Raw genomic sequence first — 23,268 nt, forward strand, 5'->3', positions numbered from 1 at the left:
CAGATTGACATGTTTAATAAAAGGCACAATTCTATACTGAAAATATCTAAAGCGAATATAAATGCTCAATTCCTTTCACTTGAGTGAAAAAAAATATTCTCTACAAGATCTTGTATATATACCACATGAGTGACCAGAGAGCATCAATTTATTTAATAGTCTTAGTTTTATGTGGTGCTGTGCTATTGGCTGGAGCGATAGCACAGCAGGTAGGGCATCTACCTTGCAAGAGGCTGACCCGGGCTCAATTCCTCCGCCCCTCTCAGAGAGCCCAGCAAGCTATAGAGAGTATCTCGCCTGCATGGCAAAGCCTACAAGCTGCCCATGACGTATTCGATATGCCAGAAACAGTAACAAGTCTCACAATGGAGATGTTACTGGTGCCTGCTCGAGCAAACTGATGAACAAGGAAAGGACAGTGCTAGAGTGCAGTGCAGTTTTATGTGCTATATATCAACAAAGGTTGAGTTCAAAGCACTGTATAATGAGGGGGGGGGGAAGATCAGTAGAGAAGAAAATAATTGTCTCTAATAATAAAATCACAAGAGAAAAAAAAACTAAAAGAAATTTGATTTGACACTAATTTATATAGCTGTTCCTTTCCTTTTTGCCTTTTGATCAGTTTTGTCTAAATGAGTTTGTTCCATGAAGGTCATGAGAAGAGTTATAAGAACCATGCCCAGAATATCATCATGTTCCGGATTCCTGATTCTTGAAATATTAATGCCACAAAAGTAATATCTAACACCTATAATCTCTATCCACATCAACCCTGGCTCAAGTGAAGGAGGTTGCCTAGTCATGTCATTTTTTTTATGACTCTGAACCTAAAATACTCCCTGCCTTTGAAAAGATTCCTGTGATTGATTGCGGTAGTAGATCTGTCTCATCAGGATGAAAAATAGTTGGAAAAATGCCTAATTGGATCTAACTACTGAAGGTCATCCTTTTATAAAGAATTAATCTTTTCTGACTCGTACTTAACACCTTTAATTGAAAGTACATTTACCTTAATTGATATGGCACAGGATACTCTTGATTTCAGGGAAGCTGAAAATAGATATGATTTAAGGCTAGAAACTAAGTCTGAGCAGCGTTATGGAAGAAAGGGGGAGAACTGCTTCAAGACCCAAGCTGCCTTTGATAAGTTTATTTAAAAAAAAAACTGATAAAAATAACAACTCTGAAAATAGGGAAAGTGCAACCCTATTTCTCATTGTAAGTACACATAGCTGTAGTGCCATCCAATGCCAATGTCTAAAAGATTCAGGCAGTCCATATATATGTATGTATGTATGTGTGTATGTATATATATGCATATATGTATTGTATATATGTGTCTATGTATTTATATACTTTAATAAATGACACAATCACAGGGTTTAAAAATAAAAAGGTGAAAAAAATATTTTGTAAAAACGGCCTTCCCAACTCCTGTCATTCAACCACCTGGTTCCCCCACCTCTTCTCATGACAGAAGAAATAAAGGCTGTAGGCTTTTGGTGCATGAGTCCTTTCTGAAATATTTTGCACATATAATTGCAAATTAAATAGTTCTCTCTAAAATGTGGTAGACAGTGACATACATATCCACTTTTATGCACTGTCTCCCCCATTCCCAATCTAATAATATGCCTTCAATTTCTCCTTTCTGGTTCATAGATTTTTTTTTTTTGCTTTTTGGGTCACACCCGGCGATGTTCAGGGGTTACTCCTGGCTCATGCACTCAGGAATTGCTCCTGGCAGAGTCGGGGGACCATATGGGATGCTGGGAATCGAACCTATGTTGGCCATGTTGGCTGCGTGCAAGGCAAACGCCCTACTGCTGTGCTATCGCTCTAGCCCCAGATTTTTTTAAATTAAAAAATATAGCTATATAGTATTCCTTTGAATATTCAGTTATTTTTAAAACCAGTTCTTGTTCTCGTCTTTAACAACTATAAACCATGTTTCAGTGACTAAATGTGGTATGAAATCTTGATAATAAGAGTATAAAAGCCTATTTTTAGAAGCAAATTGCCCATTCAAAAGGAGCTATGTATTTGCAATTTGATAGATATTTAATTTCCTTTCCTTTAAGTTGTCCCAATTCACAGTCTCCCAAAAATTGGCCAACACTTAAGAGTCTTCAATAAGTAAAGAGAGAAGCATAATCAAAACAGAACCATAGGGAGCCATGGGGAGCTCGCCCTCTGCAAAACTCAGTCCATCTGGGAAGGAGGCAGCCAGGGCTGCACCAGCATGTGTGGAATGGAGATTAGGAAGGAATTGGGGCTTAGTTCTGGGATTATTGGTCTTCTAGTCTTTGGCTATTTTCATTCAAAGGGAGAAGTTTGGGGATGCAGACAGAGCCAGGGTTCTTGGCTTCTTTTAACTCTTCTGTTCAGGATATTGTAAAACCCTCAAGCAGGGAAGTTGGCTAAGATCACAGCTGAGCATGGAGCTATTCCTGGTGGCAGAGGTATGGAAATCTATGCAGCCAAAGCTTTATGATTTATTTCACAGGACATAGAAGTTTTCTATTCCTTACCCTTGTCCAAACAATCAGATAGAGTTATTTATTGTTCCTGGAGGCTCATAAAGCAAAATGCCAACTTACTAGTATCTGCTTTCTTCAGCTTTATATTAGTCCAAAAATTGTATGAGGATACATGCAACCAGATACAATGAAATGTCGTCGACAAAGTGTGAAAATCACTCCCTTCCAAAGGGCTCCACATCAGCGGAGTGGCTGGCACTGCAAGTTCTCCACTGCAGGGCTGCACTGGAGTCAGGCTGTAAGGCAATCATTTGCCTAAGCCTTGAGTTAAAGGGTGTGGAAGCAGCACCAGGATTTCTGCAAATGTGGAAGTCCCTTCCCTTCCTCCAGGCCCCCAAACCGTCCTCTTTTATTTCTGCCTGCCTCCCTTTCTGCAATCTACTGCCGTTGAAGGAAGCTTAGAGGGACTGCTGCTGTCTTTCTGACTTGTCCCCCTTTCTGAAAAGCAGGAGAGGAAATCTTTCAAACAGACTAGGTCAGACTTGGAATTCACCAACTTACCAGAATATCTTTCCTACTCTCATCTGTGAAAAGAAATCCTCTTTCACTGCTCCAGGAGAAGAAATGCACTATGGCTTCCTTCCTTGGCACTAGCTGGGCCTTTCCCTCTAAACCAGGCTGGTGCCTAGTGCAGAATGAGGAGACACTGCGAGCTAGGTTGCCTGTATTCAATACTATTCATTGCTTCTTTGGTATTTTTTATTTGTTTTCCCAGCTGTGAGATGGGAGAAAACAATAATAGCATTTAGGACCACTGTTGGTACTTGCTCGAAGCTTCATGCATGTCATCTCATGCTCAAAACAAGGCTTGAAGAGGAGACAAATATTGCCCCCTATTATATTACAGGTAAGGAAATTGAGCCTTAGGAAGAATAAAGGTGGTATCCAAACCTCAATGTCAGAGTAACAGATCTCGTTAAGACTGAGAATCTAATGAACATCACCCATTCTCTGCTGGGTGCACCTCTCTCATGAGGCCACAAGGAGTCCAGGCCTGCCCTGGATGTTTAAGAAGGACCATCTACAGATGCACCTATCCAATCTCTTCATGACCAAGTTTCCATCTGCCGCAGAGCCATTTGACCTGTAACATGGATATCTGATTATGCCATGTCCTGGCAGAAAGCCTTTTTTTTGTTTGGTTGGTTTTGCTTTTTGGGCTGCACCCAGTGGTACTAAGGGCTTTCTCCTGGCTCTGCTTTTAAAGATCACTCGGGTGGGGCTCAAGAGACCTATGGACCCTGGGGCTCAAATCCAGGTAGGCAGTATCCAAGGCAAGTGCCCTCCCCACTCTATATCTCTAGCCCCAGTTCCATACTTTTTATTCTTAAAAACAATTAGTTAACATGACTTACAAATTTGTTAATCACAGGGATTCATGCATACAATATTCCAACACCCCACCCCCAAGTTCCCATTACTCCCCACCATTGTCTCAGGGTCCCCCTCAACATCCACACCATTGGAAGCTCAGTTCTATAGACAACCCAGTTTCTGTTGTCTTTAGCTATTTTTTATATAGATCATTCTGCATCTGTCCCCCTCTCCTTCTAGCTGACCTCACTCAGCCTAACTACCCCACTCCCCTTGGAACCATCCACAGAAGCAAATGTGGTTGTTAGTCAACTACTATGACCTGTGAATCATATACCAAGATTTCCCAATTCATATATTTCTCTAAAACTTCACTACTACAACCCATCAAGGGAAGGTCACCATTATCTGCCACATAGAAGAGGAAATGATTAGGTATACGAAGAATCAATCTCTCTCTCTCTCTCTTTCTCTCTCTCTCTCTCTCTCACACTCACACACACATACACACCACACATACAAAATCACACACACTTACACACATACTGACACACACACACTTACACACACTATCACACACACTCATACACATACACACTCACACACACACACAGAGAACATGAGTACATGTACAGCAATTGCTGTGGCAGAAGCAACAGATATGCAGCCAAAGGGAAAAGGGTCATAGCATGTTCAGGACCTAATACTTGGCAGAGAAGTGTACAGCACAGAAATAAAACTGCTAGAGCTTAATGAGATACAAATAATGATGCAAATATAACAATAATGAAGGGCATCTAAATAATAAAATTAGATACAGAAGAATCAGCCAGAGAGAAAAAGAAGCTTCCTGTAGCCAGTGTTTCTCTGCTCTGTCGCAGTATTTACGGTGGTCTCTGGGCTTCTCTAGAATTATAGCCTTTAGCTCCAGCCTTAGGAACTGGAGGCTCACTGCAGCTTCAGTCACCTGAGATCAGTGTGTAGTTTAGCCTCTCACAGCAATGGCATTCAGTTAGTCACGTCACTTTTGATAACCTTTATATTTTTTCTTCAGGCAAAGGGGAACAAAAAAGCTTTCCTAGAGATGAAATCAACTACGTGAAAACTGTGTGTTGAGTGTCTCATCCAGCTGTGGGGCTCATGGAGTTTTGAATCTTGAGGAATGAAGAAGCAGGGATAGGGTGGGAGAAGGGAATGCAGGAAAATTATCGTTCTGAACCCCCAAGAGTTTGTAGTGTTTCCAGAGAATTAGAACTGACAGAAGTAAACCTCCCTAGAAAAAAACCCTGAGGTAAGGAAGTCCTCTAAGAATTGTAGTAGCAAAGGAAGTATTAGACTAATTCAGAGGAAAGATCTCATTTCCTCTCTTCTTGGCTCTCAATCTAGCCATCCTTCTCAACCCTGTCAACCTAATTTCCCTCTGAGGTAAAGGTCTAATCACAGTAGCGTATAATTTTACAACTGAAAGGGGCTCTGGAGGTCACCGATCCATTCCCCCACTCTTCACCTGAAGAAACTGAAGCCAACAAAGAGATTAAGTGGCTTGTCTAAGATTACACAGTTGCTTAATTCATTCAACACTTCAGAAATACTTATAGATCACCTACTAGTTGTTGGGCCTTTCCTAGGAGCCCTGAATGACTCCTACATCTGGGATAGAGCCTCAAAATACTCAACTGTACCCTTGTGACTGAAGGTCCATTGCTTGACAGCAAGGTCGGTGAAGTGGAGTCTCTATAGCAAGAACTTTTGCCAGTGAGACCACTATCCCCACTAAGAATCACTGCATACAAAATGAGAGACTGCAGATTAAATACATAACCGAACCCTAAATTATTAAAAATAATAGAAAGTAGTTCAATAAATTACTACATACTTGAAATGTGTTATACCAACTAAACATTGAGTTTAATATTGCTTGCTTGAAAGTACGGTTGAGGTAGGAAAAATGATGCAGAAGAGAATTCTTACTTTATCAAGAAAAGAATCCATGCAAGACTCTTTTTCCTCTAGCATTAATTTAAAGGAGACATTTTTAATGAAAGCCCCTTTACCTGGGACATTGAGTAATATCTTCAACTCTGTATTGTAAAAGAAAGAAACTTTTTTCCATATAAATATCTTCAACTATGTGGTGCAAAAGATGGAAATTTTTTCTCCCATATGCTGAAGGCACAATATTAAATCTTACCTGAGTGATAGTATTTCTGCTGGGAGCTGAAATAATATAGCAGAGGAACATTGTTTCCTGGTGATTTACTTCAATAGATGGAGCTCAAAGAACCTGGAGAAATGAATGGCCTATACAGACTGCTTCCTGCTGCCCCCCAAAGTATCTTTGTCAAGTGCTGCAATGGGCCATTTCATGACTGAACTCTGACAGTATGTGAAGGAGTTTCATGGTCTATGTGTTGATTAAACATAGATCTTTCTCTTTAGCAAGAATATATGGAGGAGTAGAAGTGACATTCTACTGCGCCTGTGTTGGAGACTGATGTGCCCCCCCCACCCGCTCCTCGGGCCCTCAAAGAGTTGGCTAAAGGAGGAACTATAAGGAGTCTGAACTTCAAAAGCCAAGCTATGTGTCTGGCTGGACAGGCACTTAACCAAATAAATTCTTTTCTGCTTAAGAAAAGATAACTTTTGGGACTGGAGTGATAGCACAGCAGGTAGGGCGTTTGCCTTGCACGAGGTCTGACCCAGGAATTGTCCCAGCATCCCATATAATCCCTTGAGCATGGCCAGGAGTAATTCCTGAGTGCATGAACCAGAAGTAACCCCTGTGCATAGCTGGGTGCGACCCAAAAAGAACAATAAAAAAAAAAAAGAAAAGATAGCTTTTTTGCTTGGAAGTTTTAAGAACATGTGCTATTAACCAATTGGGTTAGTCATAAAGGAACTTTGGGGTGGCTGCAATACTATAGTGTGCAGACAACATTGAAATGGCTAGGGGCTGGAGAGATAGTAGTGGGTAAAGCACCTTGGTGCATTCCTGACCTGGGTTCTATCCCTGGCACACCATAGTTCTGCAAGCACACCAGGTGTGATCATCCTGAACACTGAGTGCTGAGCAAGAGCAAGCCTCGAGCATCAAGTGGTATGACCCCCAAACCAAAACCAACCAAATACACAAATAAATCCAATGACATTGCTAAACTTTAGGCTGGTAATCACAAATATAGAAAAACCCATTCTTTAACTTTCCTAGTCTTACAATTAACCTAAAAATTTGAATGTACAATTAAAACCCTGAACATGCTGTATTAAAGATAAGTATATTTTAAAAGGAAAACAATTGCCCTCACCTAGTTTTAAAATACCCACCAAGACTATACTTTCAGGGATCATTTCTATAGTTCATTACTAGAGAAGATTCTCTGATCATGTAGCACTGTAGTACTGTCCTCCTATTGTTCATTGATTTTCTCAAGTGGGCACCAGTAATGTCTCCATTGTGAGACTTGTTTCTGGCATATCAAATATGCCACGGGAGCTTGCCAGGCTCTGCTGTGTGGGCAAGATTCTCTCGGTAGCTTGCCAGGCTCTCTGAGAGGGGCAGAATAATCAAACCCAGGTCGCCACGTGCAAGGCAAATGCCCTACCCACTGTGCTATCACTCCACCCTGTGCTATCACTCTGATTGTGTAGAACACTGAAATCACAAGGAGTCAGAGCATCCTCTTCTGAGTGTGAAGCCAGTTCTATTTTTTATATATATTAGATTTTGTTGAAAATTTTATTTATTTTTTTGTTCTTTTTGTTTGTTTTTTAATTCAACATGACGATTGACCTGGCACCTGAGCTGTGCAGGAGAAAGAGAGCAGCATGGAATGCCTTCAAGAGCATCAAAGAAGTTGTTAAGAGGATGAAGAACCTCCGGCTCTGGGCATATCTTTTCGACTCCACTGTTCTTCCTGCATTAACCTATGCCTCAGAGACCTGGACCCTACAAAAACAGGATGAGAAAGCTATTCGGGTTTCCCAAAGAGGAATTGAAAGAGCTATGCTTGGAGTATCATGCTTCCCTCAAGTGAGAGGAGGAATCCGGAGTTCCGACCTCCATTGATGATCGAGAATTAGGGAAGCTGTCTCGTTTGCCAAGGCATCAAAAATCACATGGGCTGAACATGTAATACAATTTGGAGATGATCGCTGGACTAGAGCTGTTACTGACTGGATTCCATGGGATGTCAAAAGATCATGTGGCTACACACCTATGAGATGGTCAGATTTCTACGTCAACACCCTGAACCAATGGTTTGAGGCTCTTCGTGTTCCTGGAGTGAGCAGACGCTACTGGTCTACACTAGCACGTGACAGGGATGAATAGAGATGTTACTTGCACCCACTCAAGCAAATTGTTGAGGAACGGAATGTCAAGTGATCAAGTGATTGAGTCACCGTAAGATAGTTACAAGCTTTCATGTTTGGGTTACAATCACACAATGATCAAACACCCATCCCTCCACCAGTGCACATTCCCCACCACCTAAATCCCTGATATGGTCTTCCTTTCCCACCTTCCCTCTGCCTCCATGGCAGACAATATTCCCCATATTCTCTCTCTACTTTTGGGCATTATGGTTTGCAATACAGACAGTGAGAGGTTATCATGTTTGGTCCTTTATCTACTTTCAGCACACATCTCCCATCTCGACCAGTTCCTCAAGCCATCATTTTCTTAGTGATCCCTTCTCTATTCCAGCTGCCTTCTCCCCTTTGCTCATGAGGCAGATTTCCAGCTATGGAGTAGTCTCTCTGTCCCATGTATCTTCTATCCTCAGGAGTCAGCCTCATGTTATGTTGTTTCATACTCCACAAATGAGTGCAGTTGTGAAGCCAGTTCCAGGTGTGGCTTTTGCAACTGCCCTTTACCATGGATGATCATTATTCTCTTCTCTTGGAAGTGGAAGAGGGACAGGATACAGTCTGAGTGGTTCCAAAAAAGAAAAAGAAAAAAATAGAAAAAATAATACCCACCCAACAAATTGTTAATACTGTCCTCCAGGATAGAAATGTAAGCAGATTCTTCCTGGATTTTTGCAAGTGATATCTTAAGACAATTAAATTTGAGATTAAAAGAATAGTTCCTCTTTAATTGATTTCAGAGAAAAGGCCTTAAGTAAACATAGTTAATGTCTGGTGCTTTGGCAAAGACACAATATAGACTCAAGTTGGACTTCTCTGGCATTACCTCAGTAAATGACTATTTATAAAATAGAATTGCCTGGTAAATAACATTGACAGCAGGTATTTGATCAGTTGTTGGTATGTGTCAGAAGGAAATATGTATGTTTTAGAACACAGCAGGATCTACATGTCAGGAGGCTGAATTCAACAGCACTCTGGGGGTCGGGGTTGGGCCACACCAGTGGAGCTTGGAGTCTACTCCTGGTTTATCGCTCAGGGCTCACTCCTAACAATGCTTGGAGAATGGCCAAATGGTGCTAGGTATTAATCCTGGATTCTGCATGCAAAGGATATGCTCCAGATTCTTTAGCTAGCTCTGGCTCAGTACAGCACTTCTAGAAGAATGACAATTAGGAAAAAAATTTGAAGACTTTCCCGAGGCAAAAAAGTATGCATGCTCTTGTTTTTGTGACTTTATGTGAATCTCCAATTATTAACAGCAACAGAGCTGAGCAGACACAAAGAGCAGGACAGTGCTTGAGAGAAGCAAAGGGATGCATGATATGATTTTTGAAATTAGTTTTGGTGGAATACCTAGAAAATACCCAGGTGACCTTGTGGTGCTGGTGAGCCAACCCAAAGCCCCTTGTACTCAGCTTTGAACTCTTTTTTCAACCCTAATACAACTTGCTATGAGGACTAAAACTTGAAAACATTTCCAGATATTGTTAAATTTGATTTTCTTTTTAAGTAGGAAAATTGTCACAAGTGAGAGAAGGTAAATCTGAAGCTGGTTTTATCTGTTTCCCACTAATTCCTTTTTCAAGCCCCACTGCCGAGGTAAAGGCACAATTCCTATTACCATAACGTAGTCCTCAAGGTTCAGTCTCTGTGTGATATCCTCTTCTTTCTCATTTAATCCTGGTTAACTGTTACTGCTTAAATAAATCAAACTGATTGACTGCTGGTTTATGGTACTGTAAAATTCCAAACCACATCTCTATGTTCATAAGTTTCACCACATGATCTTCACAGATCTTTAAAAGTCAACACCTAACCCTTTAGCAGAAACTAAACTTGTTCTTAGCCTCTAAAGCACTCTCTATGGTGCTTGCCATGACAAGGTTTGGGGAAGAAACCAGTGCTCCCTACTGGAGAGATGATGCAGCAGGTAGGGCACTTGTCTTGCGTGTGGCTGACCCATATTTGATACCCAGAACCACATATGGTCCTCCAAGCCCCACCAGGAGTGATTTTAGTCCATGACTAAGCCCTGAGCACACACTGGTGTGACCAAAACAACAATAAAAGAAACTAGTTCTTCAATCGCTCCAAATAAAGTAAATAAAATGGCAAAATAGCATTGATCATTTGGCCTACAAATCAAGCGATCATAATTGAAAAACTTAAATACTGGAAATTCAGCAAAACCAAAAAGACCCTTGGTTTAAGCAGAAGTTCACTCTGCAAAAGAACAATGCTACATCTACCAAGAAGGACAAGCCTCGAAAATAGACCAGAGTAACGTATCATCTTATTCCAAATGCCCCAAACAATTGTTTGCTTGTGTTCCAATGCATGCTCTGACTGTCAAGTAGGGAAATTGATTTTCATGTGAGTGTCATGAAAACATATTTCACTCACACTTTGATGATTTTGCAAAACATGTTTGAGAATACTTGGTAAGCAACTCCCATGTGTCTTACTGCACTATGAAGTGAAGGATTTTTCAATGCTGCTGGAAACTTGCATTTTTCTTAGGTAAGAATCAATAATAATAAAAAAAGATGCTCCAAATAGCTTCCTCCATGATTGGTCCTCCCTCCTCCCCCCACCCCAGTCCCCAGTCCCAATGGCTGGTCTTTATAAGTAAACTGTTGAACTCTGACAAGTTTTTAAGACTGACAGTTTTCTAGTTTTCTTGACTTATGTGAAAATTTAAGAAAAGAGGTCAGGCTGAATAGAGAAGTCTTCTCAGTTTATAGAACTATGAACACACTTCATTCTACAAAACAACATGCCACTGGTCTCTTTACTGTAAATTGATAGAAGTGCTTTTCATAGAAAAGAAGAAAAATGTGTTCTAGTCTAGGAAAGGGGAAGAAGATCCAAAGGAAAAGTCAATGGGGAACTTTTCAAAATGACTAGCATGATAGCCTCCCTCTCAGTCTCAGCCAAAATGAAACAACTATTTGTCAAATTTAAATGAAGAAAATTAGTGCTAAATAGCCATGTTACTGACTCTCCATAAGCAAGATTAAGAAATTGTAAAGATGAACAGTTAGAAGCATTTTAAGAAAATATACATAACTCAGAGGTAGTCCGGAGGAGCTGTGGTGATGAGGTTGTATTTAACATTCTAATAAAGATAAACATGCTTGCCAAAACTCCTGTGCATAATGGTAACCTGTCCTATATAAATAGCTGAAGGGGGAAAAAAGATGTTTCTGCCCAGTGAACATTTTAAGTGCTAACAAGGTCAATACTCCCAGCATTTAAGTAAATGCCCATGAGAAACGAGTCTGGGAGAGATAAAACGGCCTCCCTTATACTGAGACGCCCAGTCCCAAAGCTAATCTTTGGGAACAGGGAGCAAAACATTCAAGCTCCTCTGGACAGGACTCACATTAGGTATATGCTGGCTGGCTAAGCCCCAGACTCTGGTTTGTTGCAAAGGCTTGGCGACTCACATGTAGCAAAGAAACACTATCACCATTGTGACTTCCTCACCCCATGCACAGATTTCAGGCCCATCAAACATCCACAGTCTTCTATGTTTCCTGTAAGCACAGAAATACACACACAATCCTGTTTCTTCACTTCTAACACTCTCTCACCCTCCACCTAGTATCTTTGACCTCTCAGAGAACTCAAAGGAGATTTAAGCATGCTTTTCTGCTAGGTTCATTCAGCCCTTTCATAGCTTGTTTCTGAATATGATGTTCTATTCTTTTTGTAAGTTGTAGTTTGGGTAGCATAGTTAAAATAGAGTTAACATTTAGGGTTAACATTTGGATGTCTGAGTTACTGCACATCCTCCTTTCCCCAACCCTGACCACCAGCAACAAAGTGTCCAAGACCCTTCACCACTGTCCTTATGTCACTTCTAGTCATTGAAAACTGCTTTAACTTAAGAGAGGCTAGTGAAGAGACAGAACCTGGAGAGCTACTTTAACTGTAGGCTTCAGAATTTCTATCTATAAAAGAAGGTATCACAGGCACTGCATAAGTGGTAGCTAAGAGGATGAGATAAAAGAAGGTGCAGAGAAACTAGAGAAACTGGCATATAACAAGTATTCAGTAAGTAACAATAGTAATTTTATTACCTCTAGTTTCTGAGATCCTCACGTCATTCTGTCCTAACCCAAGATCTACTGTGTTTCATCCCTTCACCCAGCCTAGTACGGACTGTAGGCATCAGCTGGACATGGAGTAACTACCAACCATAGACCCATCAAGATTAAAAGTAAGATTTAAGAAGTGTAAGGGGCCTCCCTATCTTCTTAAGAATTCGAATAATGCTCAGTCTATGGGAGGTGGAGGTGGAGAATGACACACTTTCATCAAGAGCTCGAAGGAGATGGAGAGACAGATGATGGGTCTGCTTTGGAATCCTTGTTAATCCTCAGTATAAAATAAACCCACAACAATTTGAGAATTATCCTAATAATCCACATTCCCCTACATCATAACCAAAATTCATTGCTCTGTTTTTCTAGATCCCCGAGCCCACCTGGAGGAACTGGCCAAGATCCCGGGTCAAATCAAATATCTCATTTTCCAGGGAGGTAGCCAAGCTAGAGAAAAGAAGAGCAAGGCTGAGAGGTTTGCCATTGTGCCTGTCACCTTAGGGAAGTCCCCAGAGAAAGAAGAAAAAAGAAAGAACACTACCGAGTTTGAGGCCAGCACTTTGGGCATCATTGTTCCTTCCCACCTGAAGGCAGGGCGTACATAACACTCACATTATCTACTTTCCACCATCCTGGGAGTCTCTCAACTCAGGGAGACCTGCAGGAACAGTGCTTCTAGCTCAAAATGCTGGTTAATTGTGACTCTCATCATCCCTGTTATTAGAAATCTGTCATTCAGAAGTGCTCAGGGCAGTCTGTGACAGCATAGAGCTTTATGGAGATGTCATTTCCATGTTTAGTATTCTGAGCATTAAAAACCAGTTTGGCTCACCAAATGAGCAATAGGTGTCATGTTAATTATGTAACTTTTTAGAGCACTAATAGGATCTCCCACTGAGCCAACTGGGATTTAAAAAAAAAATACGTATTTTATTTGCTCCTCAGCATACTGATCTTCTTGAATCTGTTGCTGTGGTCATTAATAAACATTTAAAAGTAACCCAAAAAGGCTTTTTTGTGAACTGGAGGATGGATCTGACTGCCAAGTATCTGTATTTGGAAGATATAAAGCTGGTATCAAAGTTGGTCATTATGACTTCAACTTGTTCTGAGAAACCTCCTTATCCAGAATTTTGTTCACACTCTTAATCAGTTACAAATAAAAGAAAAATTACAAAAACCATTTGCACTCTTGATTTTGAAAAACCAGAAATAGGATGCCTCATTTTATTTCTATTTCATTCTATTCTGGACACATAAACACTTAATTTAATTTCACTTCAGCTACTGATGTATGATCACCAACATGCTCTTTTATAAGTTCCTTTCGGTGTTAGAATAATAATTCAAAATAAAATTACTACTTTTGCGATTCTAAAATACCATAATGGATAGTTCTTAAAAGCATATCAGAGAAAGTTTATTCCTCGCTTACTTTGCCTTCCATTTTTACTTAAAAAAGGGAAATAAAAATATTCCTCAAATATATGCAACATTTGGGACACCAAATAATCGACTAACTGTACTCAATGACCTCACAACCATCACAGAATCCAGAGCTAATAAAGGTGACTACTTTGAGGTACACATAGAAGGTGTTTAGTGTGCTATCCTTGATAACCATCTTAGAAATACGTGGAAACACGAAAGCTTCTTTATTTGCCTTTGAAATGTTAACCCTAGTACTCCTCTTGCTCATTGGTCGCATCGCCTGCATCTTCTCAAACATACACTTGAAGAGCAAGGGGTCTACTTAGGGTAGAAAGGACACAGTAATAACCAGAATCATTTTTAGCCTTAGATTTCCCTTAAATGAACCAGTATATAAAGGACTCAGCATAGAGAAAATTTTTTTAAAAAGTCTAGCAAATTGAAGAAAATAACTAAGGAAACGTTTCTTACAATAAGATGAAACCAAGTTTGCCAAGGAACAATGCATAACTCAGAATATTTCACATGGGATTCAACGAAGTTGAGTATGAGCAGCTATTCCAATGGCCAAACTTTGGTACTCCATGGCTGGAGGGGTAAAGGATTTGCTACCTTTGTCAAAAGAAGTCAAAGTATGCAAAGTAGGACTCCCTTTGGGTCCCCATCTCACCCATTCCTGTAATCTTTCACCATCAAAGGTTACACTACAGAACTCTGTCCAAGCCAGGACCATGCCACAGTGTGCCTTTCGGTAACAACAGTCCCACCTTACTGATTTTTTCTTGGCATCAAGGAAGTCCGACACTAAAGATAGAAAGTAATGGCCTGATAACTAACTTTGATAAGCTTTTCTAAAAATGGGCTTCTGGAACAATAGTACAGTGGGTAGGGTGCTTGCCTTGCAGACAGCCTACCAGGGTTCAATCCTCCACAAACCAACTAGTTCCCTGAGTCCCATCAGGAGTAATTCCTGAGCACAGATACAGGATTCAGCCCTAAGCGCTGCCAAGAATAGCCCCCCAAAAAGGAAGAAAAAAACATAACTAAAATGTGGTTACTCTTCCTTTCTTTTTTCTTTTCTTTTTCTTTTTTAATTTTATTGAATCACTGTGAGATAGTTACAAGCTTTCATGTTTGGGTTACAATCACACAATGATCAAACACACATCCCTCCACCAGTGCACATTCCCTATCACCAATATCCCCAGTATACACCCCTTTTCCCATCCTCCCCCTGCCTCCATGGCAGACAATATTCCCCATATTCTCTACTTTTGGGCATTAAAGTTTGCAATACAGACAGTGAGAGGTTGTCATGTTTGGTCCTTATTCAATAGATGCAGAGAAAGCATTTGACAAGATCCAGCACCTGTTTATGATGAAAACTCTCAGCAAAATAGGCATCGAAGGAACTTTCCTCAATATAGTCAAAGCCATCTTCCACAAGCCCGCGGCAAGTGGTTACTTTTCTTGAGTGAGAAAAATGTTCACCCAGACAACTAAACAACAGATTCTAAAGTAGAGATTTGAAAGGAAGGAGACATATATTTCTAGACTCATTTCAGGCTACTGGCTACTCCACTCTTAAGTTCAGAAATATTCTTACATACCTCAATTCTGTTTTCTACAAACTAGTTAGGAAATCAAGGAAAACACCGACAGTGTGAGGCCCAGCAGAAGCCAATCCTGAGGGGAAAGTTGGGAAAGCAGATGACACGGAGGAGTGGTAATAAGCAGACCCTGCTCCCCAGCATCTCATTATTAAAGGGATAATTTGAGAGCACTTAAAACCAGAAATAATGATCACTGAATTTCAGCAGGTAATTGCTAAGAATAATTTCAGAAGGACCTAATTTCTTTCTTTACTGTTATAATAAACATTTCAATTTCAAGGGAAAGCCTTAGGCTTTGTTAAGACTAATGCACATTTTGGGACATAGTGTGGATCCTTTCAGAATAATAATAGAAATATCAATTTCTTCTTGATAAAAGTGGTTATTTTAGTAGGTTTTGAAACCTTAAAAAATAGAGCATCTTTCCATATGCATGCTGACTCTGTCCATCTTGAGATTTTGAGATTTGAAATGTAAAATAAAAATGCAAATTAGGAAATTCAGCTATGACTTTTTTAATCTGTCAAATTAAATTAGCAAATATTACAATATTATAATAGGAAACACAAAACACTAGCACAGATATAGTCCATTAGAACCTCCTTCACTGCTGTAAGTTGACACTATTTCAGCATTAACAATGCTTCCAGAATATTAAGTCATATCTTGAGATCTACTATTTCTATATCTCATTATTAAAGGGATAATTTGAGAGGGATAATATGAATTTGACATACAATTAAATCTCAAATTTTAGCCTTCTGTATAAAAACAATCTTTGGAGCACTTTGTAGCAAAAATCTGTAGCCAAATTAAATCTCCAATAATGAGGAGATAGTTCAATATATTTCAGTGGGATAACCACGGGATGCAATATTACACAATGATTAAAATGTTTATTAAGGGGTTTTAATGACACTAGAAAATGGTTATTAATGAAACACTAAGAATAAAAATCGAAGTACAAAACTGCGTTTGTAGTGCAACTGGGCAATAAAAATCCCAGCACTGTCAGAAGCAATATTTCCTTCTGCCCGATACCAGGAAGGCTAAAGCTAAGGGTAAAGGTAAGAAAAAAGGGAAAGGAAAAGAGTGAGTGATTTCACTGGATAATCTTTTCATTTTTATACTGTTCTGTATTTTTCAAAGAGCCTTAATGAATACATACTGCTATTACGGTACAGAGGGGAACGAGAAGAGGGGCAAAGTTTCTTTGCAAAAATCACCAAGATGTGTGTGTGTGTCTGTGTGTGTGTGTGTGTGTGTGCGTGTGCGGGGGGGGGGGGGGGAGAGAGAGAGAGAGAGAGAGAGAGAGAGAGAGAGAATCTGTGACAATGAGTCACTATGACTTTGGCAGTGTCACTATAATTTCATGAAATAAAAGGCAGAGAATTGAGCTAAAAGTTAAAAATAAAAGCAACAATAAGGAAATGTTTTTGATCACCAATGGGGGGAGGAAGGGAAAGCAGTCAACTTATGAGATGCTTGAATAGGCTTAGATAAAAAAAAATCTGAAATACTTATCAAAATATTACTAGAAGTTACCTAGTCTAGGTTAGCTAGATACAGCCCAATAATATCACAGATACACTTAAGCATGGAGAAAAGACTATGGAAATCAGAGTAAAGAATAAAATATATGGTGCGACCAGCAGGTCACTCTGTACCTGTGAGGCGAGTGCATCAGCAGCCTGATGGCACCTTCAGACTTCCAGATACCCCAAAATTGCTGCTGTGCCTTTGGCCAGACCCCAAAAACTTGGGGCAAAGTTTGCTAATAAAGTAAATGTCCAAAAGTTAGGTATGTGGGAGACACGCTCACAGACCACCTCCAGCCTCTCTGGTTCCTGATCAAACCGCTTCACGGCCATGATCCCAGAGACTCAGAAACAAATCTTGAAACCCAGCAGCTTTTGGCAGAAATGCATCCGGACCACACAGTAGGTTACTGTCGCGGGGGCCACCCCAGAGGGGAAAGGGTGCTATCCCTCCGCCTGCTCCCCCTTGGCGGCTCGGTGGCCGCCATCCGCCAGAGGCCATTGGACAGTCAGGTTTGAACCCACAGTGACGAGACATGCAGGACCTCCCGGGATCGGTGTTGAGCCAGCCCTTTCCCTCCCACCCAACGAGACCCCCAAGTCACTGCCAATGAATGGCCTCTCTGGCTCCTGATCAAACCGTTTAATGGCCATGATCCCAGAGACTCAGGAACAAATCTCGAAACCCAGCATATTTTGGCAGATATCCCTCCAGATTTAATTGTTAAAATTTCGGAATTTCAAAATCATGCAGCCACTACTGCAGCCACACGACATCATATGTTATTCATAACCACCCATAGAAAACAAATTGTATACTGTTGCCTTTTCAGCTGATCTGAGTGTTGGGGTAAAATCCCAAATAATAATAGTGGGTCTGGTGTCAAAATATTGAATATAATCAAAGTAGAGAGAGAGAGTAATGTGGAAAAGATCTTCAGCACAGGTAGGGGGAGGGTATGAGATGGTGGTATACTGCTGTTTTGGGGGTGGAGAATGGGCACTGGTGAAGATATGGGTGTTTCATTGTATGACCGAGACTTAAACCCGAAAGCTTTGTAACTGCTCTCACAGTGATTCAATAAATAAAATTATAAAAAATGGAAAAAAAAAGTAAGGTGGAATTCATGCCTAATTCAATCAGCTAATCAGTGGCTGAATAAATAGCAATACTCCTACGTAAATAAAAAAAAGCATAAAATATTTCAAATGTTAATGACATAATGTTAATGAACATTTTGTGGGGGACTTTTCAAGTTTCTTTGAACTTAAATGTTTTCTTCTCCTGAGACACACCACTCATATTATAACAAACTTATACTCAGCTAACTGAACAAATGAGGCTGAAATAACTATTTTAGGGGAAAAATAAATGCCTTATTTTCAATCATACAAAAATTTGTCTAAAATATACAAAGACTAAAATGTAATAGCTAAAAAGAGGAACATTTCTAGAAAAACATATCTGGGGAAAAATACAAAATCTGTGCAACCCTGAAGTAGGCAAACATTTCATATAAATAGCATGATGCTTTCTTTTCAAATCCATTTTTCCCTGAACACATATCTCACTGGCTGTTCTTTATCTTTCTTTGATTACTTATTTCCATTCTAAAGAAGTCTGGGATCTCTCTTGAAAATGTACCTCCTCCTTTCTCTCCCCTCACATCTTTCTAAGTATGTTTCAATAAAAACTACATTGCTTCAGAAAATAAATAAATTAAATTAAATTAGGGGCCAAAACAATAGCACAGTGGCCAAAACAATAGCACAGTGAATAGGGTGTTTGCCTTGCATATGTCTAACCCAGGTTAGTTAACAGGCATTCCATATGGTGGTTGCCCTAACAACACCAGCAAGCAATTCCTAAGTGAAGAGCCAGGAGTAACCCCTGAGCATCACTTGGTGTGACCCAAAACTAAAAACATAAAATAAATAGCAAACAAAACAGTATAAACCATTTTATAAAAGCAAAAGTTATCATGATTTAAAACTTCCAGTTTTCAAAGGACACTCTAAAGAGAGTTTCTTAGCCACAGTATTAGAGGCAAAGTTAAAAGTTAAAAGTTTCTTAGCCACAGTATTAGAGGAAATATCCATAATACATAAACATACCTTATACTCCAACTATGTACCAATGCCACGTTTGAAAAGGCTTCTTTTCAAATTCTCTTTCATTAACACAAGTAATGCCCTAATGTTTAAATTACTCAGTGTATACCTATGTAACAAAGCAGGTAGAAAGGTAAGAAGAATCTGCTTCATTATTGTTATTATTATTTTAACAAGTGTTTTTAAGCTCCTTGGTGGCAGGAGCTATGCTGGAAACAGAACAGAGAGCTGAGTCTAGCAGATAGGTCTTTACCCACCGAAGGAAGCTTGTGACAAGAGGGAAAATCACAGAACCATCTCACTAGTCTTCCACTGATGATCCTTTTGATATTGAAAGAAAGAAAGAAAAGGCCCTCCCGTTGATCGTCGATTTGCTCGAGCGGGCCCAGTAACGTCTCCATTGGAGACTTTGTTGTTACTGTGTCTGGCATATCAAATACTCTCGGTAGCTTGCCGGGCTCTCCGAGAGGGGCAGAGGAATCGAACTCGAGTCGGCCATGTTGGCCGCGTGTAAGGCGAACGCCCTACCCGCTGTGCTATCGCTCCAGCTTAGCAGGCTAAAACCAATGTTATTTATTTATAAGAAACACATGGCAGCATTAAAATAAAAATTATGCGAACTTTCCAATCCTTAGAATCCAATTCCTGGAGGTGTGCCCAAACTGTAGTACTATTTAGGGTCAACAGAGAGTACAGGAATTAATGTTTTTGCCTCACATGCAGCTGACCCCAGTTCAATCTCTGAGACTATATGGTTCCAAGCACCATCAAGAACCATTCTTGATGGTGCACAGAGCAAGGAATAATCCCTGAGCATCTCTGGCTATTGTCCACCCCAATAATAAAAATAAGAAAAGATATAAAAGGCAACATTTGAAGTGCTTGAAGTTCCAAAGGCTATACTAAGGCCTGATGGAAGAAGTCACTGACCATATTTACTTGAAAAGCTTTGGCCCAGGCTAAAAGCACCTCTCCTATAGTGTATAGTTTAAATGTTTCCAAGTATCTTAAATACTTGGAAAAAGTGCCCTAGGCTCATTAAAAAAAATTAAAAGCATGACCTATTCCCATGTTTGCAAATGAGAGCACTTCCATGTGGGTTACATACAAATCAGCTTCTGGAATGTTCCTGTGAGAATGACACCAATAATGCTTCACTATCTACAGGTAAGAATTCTCTTCAATTAACAAACTGTGAAAGGGCACTTCGGTCATCAGAGCTTGAAGCTTGGACTAACTGCTATCCTCTCCCTGACAAAAGCATTCTTTTATCTTGGCCACTTCAAGGTTTTCTCTGAGAGTTGATCTGTGGTGAAAAAAAAAAAACTGCCTGAACCTGGTTTAGTGCTTCAACACTTTATGTGGACAGGACCTTTTCTTCTACTGAGAGTCAATCTAACATTTTTTAACCAAAATATAGTAGAGTGAACTTATCTGCCTTGATATGCAAAATTCTTTTATAGAAAAAATCATGAAATAAATTTTTTTGAATTTAGTTTCAAGCAAATGCTTGCCTCTCTCTGTAATCATTTAATCGTATAGGTTTACTTTACCAGTGCAGAACTCTATAGATAACTATAATTTCCTGGTTGCTAAGAAGCTGAGAGCTAAATTTAATTCTCAGTGATTGTAATTATATCACTTTGGGGTCCTGGTCCAATTCTCTCTCCACTCTCAAAATAGTTTCAAAATCTCATTTGAGCTTCACTATGTTTATCCTCTTCTAGTCTTTCATACTGTTACCCTAAATCTCCTCTGGAACAAGGCAAAGTACAAATAACAAATAATTCATTTTCATTGTGTAATTAACTCTACGCTTACTTAGGTTTTGGAACCTCTGAATAGCTCTACAATATGTCACGTCAATCCCTTGTTTTTCAAGTCATTATTCATTATTCTATGGCTGGAGCAATAGCAAAGCGGTAGGGCGTTTGCCTTGCATGCAGCCAACATGGCCAACCCGAGTTCGATTCCTCCACCCCTCTCGGAGAGCCCGGCAAGCTACCGAGAGTATCTCGCCCGCACAGCAGAGCCTGGCAAGCTACCCGTGATGTATTCGATATGCCAAACACAGTAACAACAAAGTCTCCAATGGAGCCGTTACTGGGCCCGCTCGAGCAAATCGATGAACAACGAGAGGACAGTGACAGTGATTCATTATTCTATTTTCCAGGTCCATCCCAAAGTGACTCCAGTTAAGTAAACTGTTGTTTATTTAAAACAATCTAATTTAACAATACATATTTTTCCACAATGACCATAGGACCCCCATTTCAAACAGAATAATCTCAAAGTATACACTCTGTGGAATGTAGGAATCTTGCCATACTTATTCCATGAATTATATATCCAGGTTTATTTATACCCCTTCATTGAGTCTGGGGATTGACCCATGTTGTATGTTTCTGACCACTGATAAAAAAGTAAAAAAGGAAAAAGATCCAGAGAAGAAAGTAGAACTAAGAATTATACAAAAGTCAAAAGCAGCTCATAATGGAAATCCAAGCTGGTCACCAAGGGGATTAGTCAAAAATAAGTTTAAAAACCAGAGTATAACTGAAGACTTTGGGAATGGAGAAGGAAGCATGCAGGATAAGAAATGCCTCTGTGTGTGTGTGTGTGTGTGTGTGTGTGTGTGTGTGTGTGTGTGTGTGTGTGTGGTGTATAGGAACCACAGACGAAGGTTAGTGAAGCTTCAATACAGCTGACAAGTATGCTTGTCTTTTCATCTTTCTTTAGGTCTCCAGGCTTCATTCGGTGCTTACCTCCCTCCATCACAAATATCAAATTATTTTAATACGCAAAAGTTAAAACTACAAGGGAATCAAAGCACAGGAGTTATTTTCCAAGCACAGGTCAGTTCCCATTCTTCTTCCCTGCCACTGGGCCAATATCACTGCCATCTGTCCATTTTTGCACAGATGCATCTCCCTTTGGAAAGCATCCTTACTGCACCCTGTGCCCCATAATCTAAAGAGCAAATGCGCTACAACTCACTTTCCGTCAGGCTGACCTAGTTCAAAGGCAGGGATTAGGATGGCATCCAGGGACAAAGCAATGACAACACTCACAATGGGAGTAATGTTCTTAATTTTAGTTTCCTTCCTTCAGGAGGTATCAGGGGTCAAGGGATAGATTTCTGAGGGCCAGAAAGTCCACAAAAAGCAAGCAAAAGTGCTGAGCTCACATTAATGATGCATTGGGGAGGCAGAGGAGGAAGATTGGCCTTCTTCTTCAACAAAGTTGCCTTTTTTCAAATTTATTTTAGGTCCATTATTAACACCTCCCACAAACAATGAAGAACTGTTACTTTTGCCCATCCCTCTGCCTGACTCTACCCGACTGATCGTCAACTACAGAATCATAAATAAAAGAAACCCAAGTTCAAAGGCCACTGTACACTCAAAAGCCAGAGTCTGTTCCCCCTGGATATTTTAATTCCTTTTACTTATTTCTGTGTCTGCAAACCTAATGCTTGATATGTGGCAGGTACTAGAAAATAAAAAACTGTTTGCTAAGTACTTAGAATGAATTAATCTGAGTTCTACTTATTAGTCATTGGTAGCAAAAAGCCATTCACCAAAAACTGAGAAGAGACAAGCTGAATCTGGAGGTTGATCATTTTTAATTTTTTAATTGAAACTAAAGTACAAGTCACAGTAATGGGAGCGATTAATTCTATATTATAGTCAGACAAAAGGGCGCCCCTTCCTCCAATATAGCTGAATGATATTTCTCCACTTGATTAAATCAAACTATAGGTACTATAAACTTTTAAAATACAAAAGCAATGCAACTGTGACTTTTCTCTGCAAATTCTCCTGGCTGGAGTGACACAGCAGGAAGGAGCACAGTAGCTGGCACTGAAGCCAAAAGCACAGGATAGATGCAACCCTGGACACACTGTTCAAAGATGCCAGTGTGGCCCATATGTGGGGATCACCCAGGCCTTCCTCTGGTCTCTCCCCAGATTCCCCCCTCAACTTTGTCCTCAGCACATGTGAGTCAGAGAAGTCTTTTTTAATCTTCTCACCATTTCTGACCTTGTACTTTTAGTGTCATTCTTCCATACACTTGAAAAGCAACAGGGTTCTGATTTCCATTTTGCATTTGATCTCAGGAGCCTGCAGATTATCAACTACAGGGATCCCCCAGAGAGAGGATCTTTTTTAAAGATGATTCCCCTCATTCACACTTCTTTATAACAGAATAATATGGTACAGAAGCATTATTGCTGAAG

The 23,268-nt window shown here is 40.0% G+C and overlaps 1 protein-coding gene, 1 non-coding gene and 1 pseudogene across 2 annotated transcripts in view; 2 read left to right on the forward strand and 1 right to left on the reverse strand.

Annotated features, from left to right (window-relative positions):
* Positions 1–23,268, reverse strand: part of STK39 (serine/threonine kinase 39) — a 301,932-nt gene that overhangs the window by 62,641 nt on the left and 216,023 nt on the right. The gene's annotated exons all lie outside the window — the stretch shown is intronic.
* On the forward strand, positions 7,180–7,257 carry LOC130019865 (uncharacterized; annotated as a pseudogene).
* LOC130019866 (small nucleolar RNA U3) lies at positions 8,580–8,792 on the forward strand. The gene has a single exon (XR_008791922.1). It is a non-coding gene; the product is annotated as a small nucleolar RNA U3 (small nucleolar RNA).

Source organism: Sorex fumeus, unplaced genomic scaffold (genome assembly GCF_029834395.1).
Source record: "Sorex fumeus unplaced genomic scaffold, SorFum_2.1 ptg000009l, whole genome shotgun sequence".
Taxonomy (NCBI): domain Eukaryota; kingdom Metazoa; phylum Chordata; class Mammalia; order Eulipotyphla; family Soricidae; genus Sorex; species Sorex fumeus.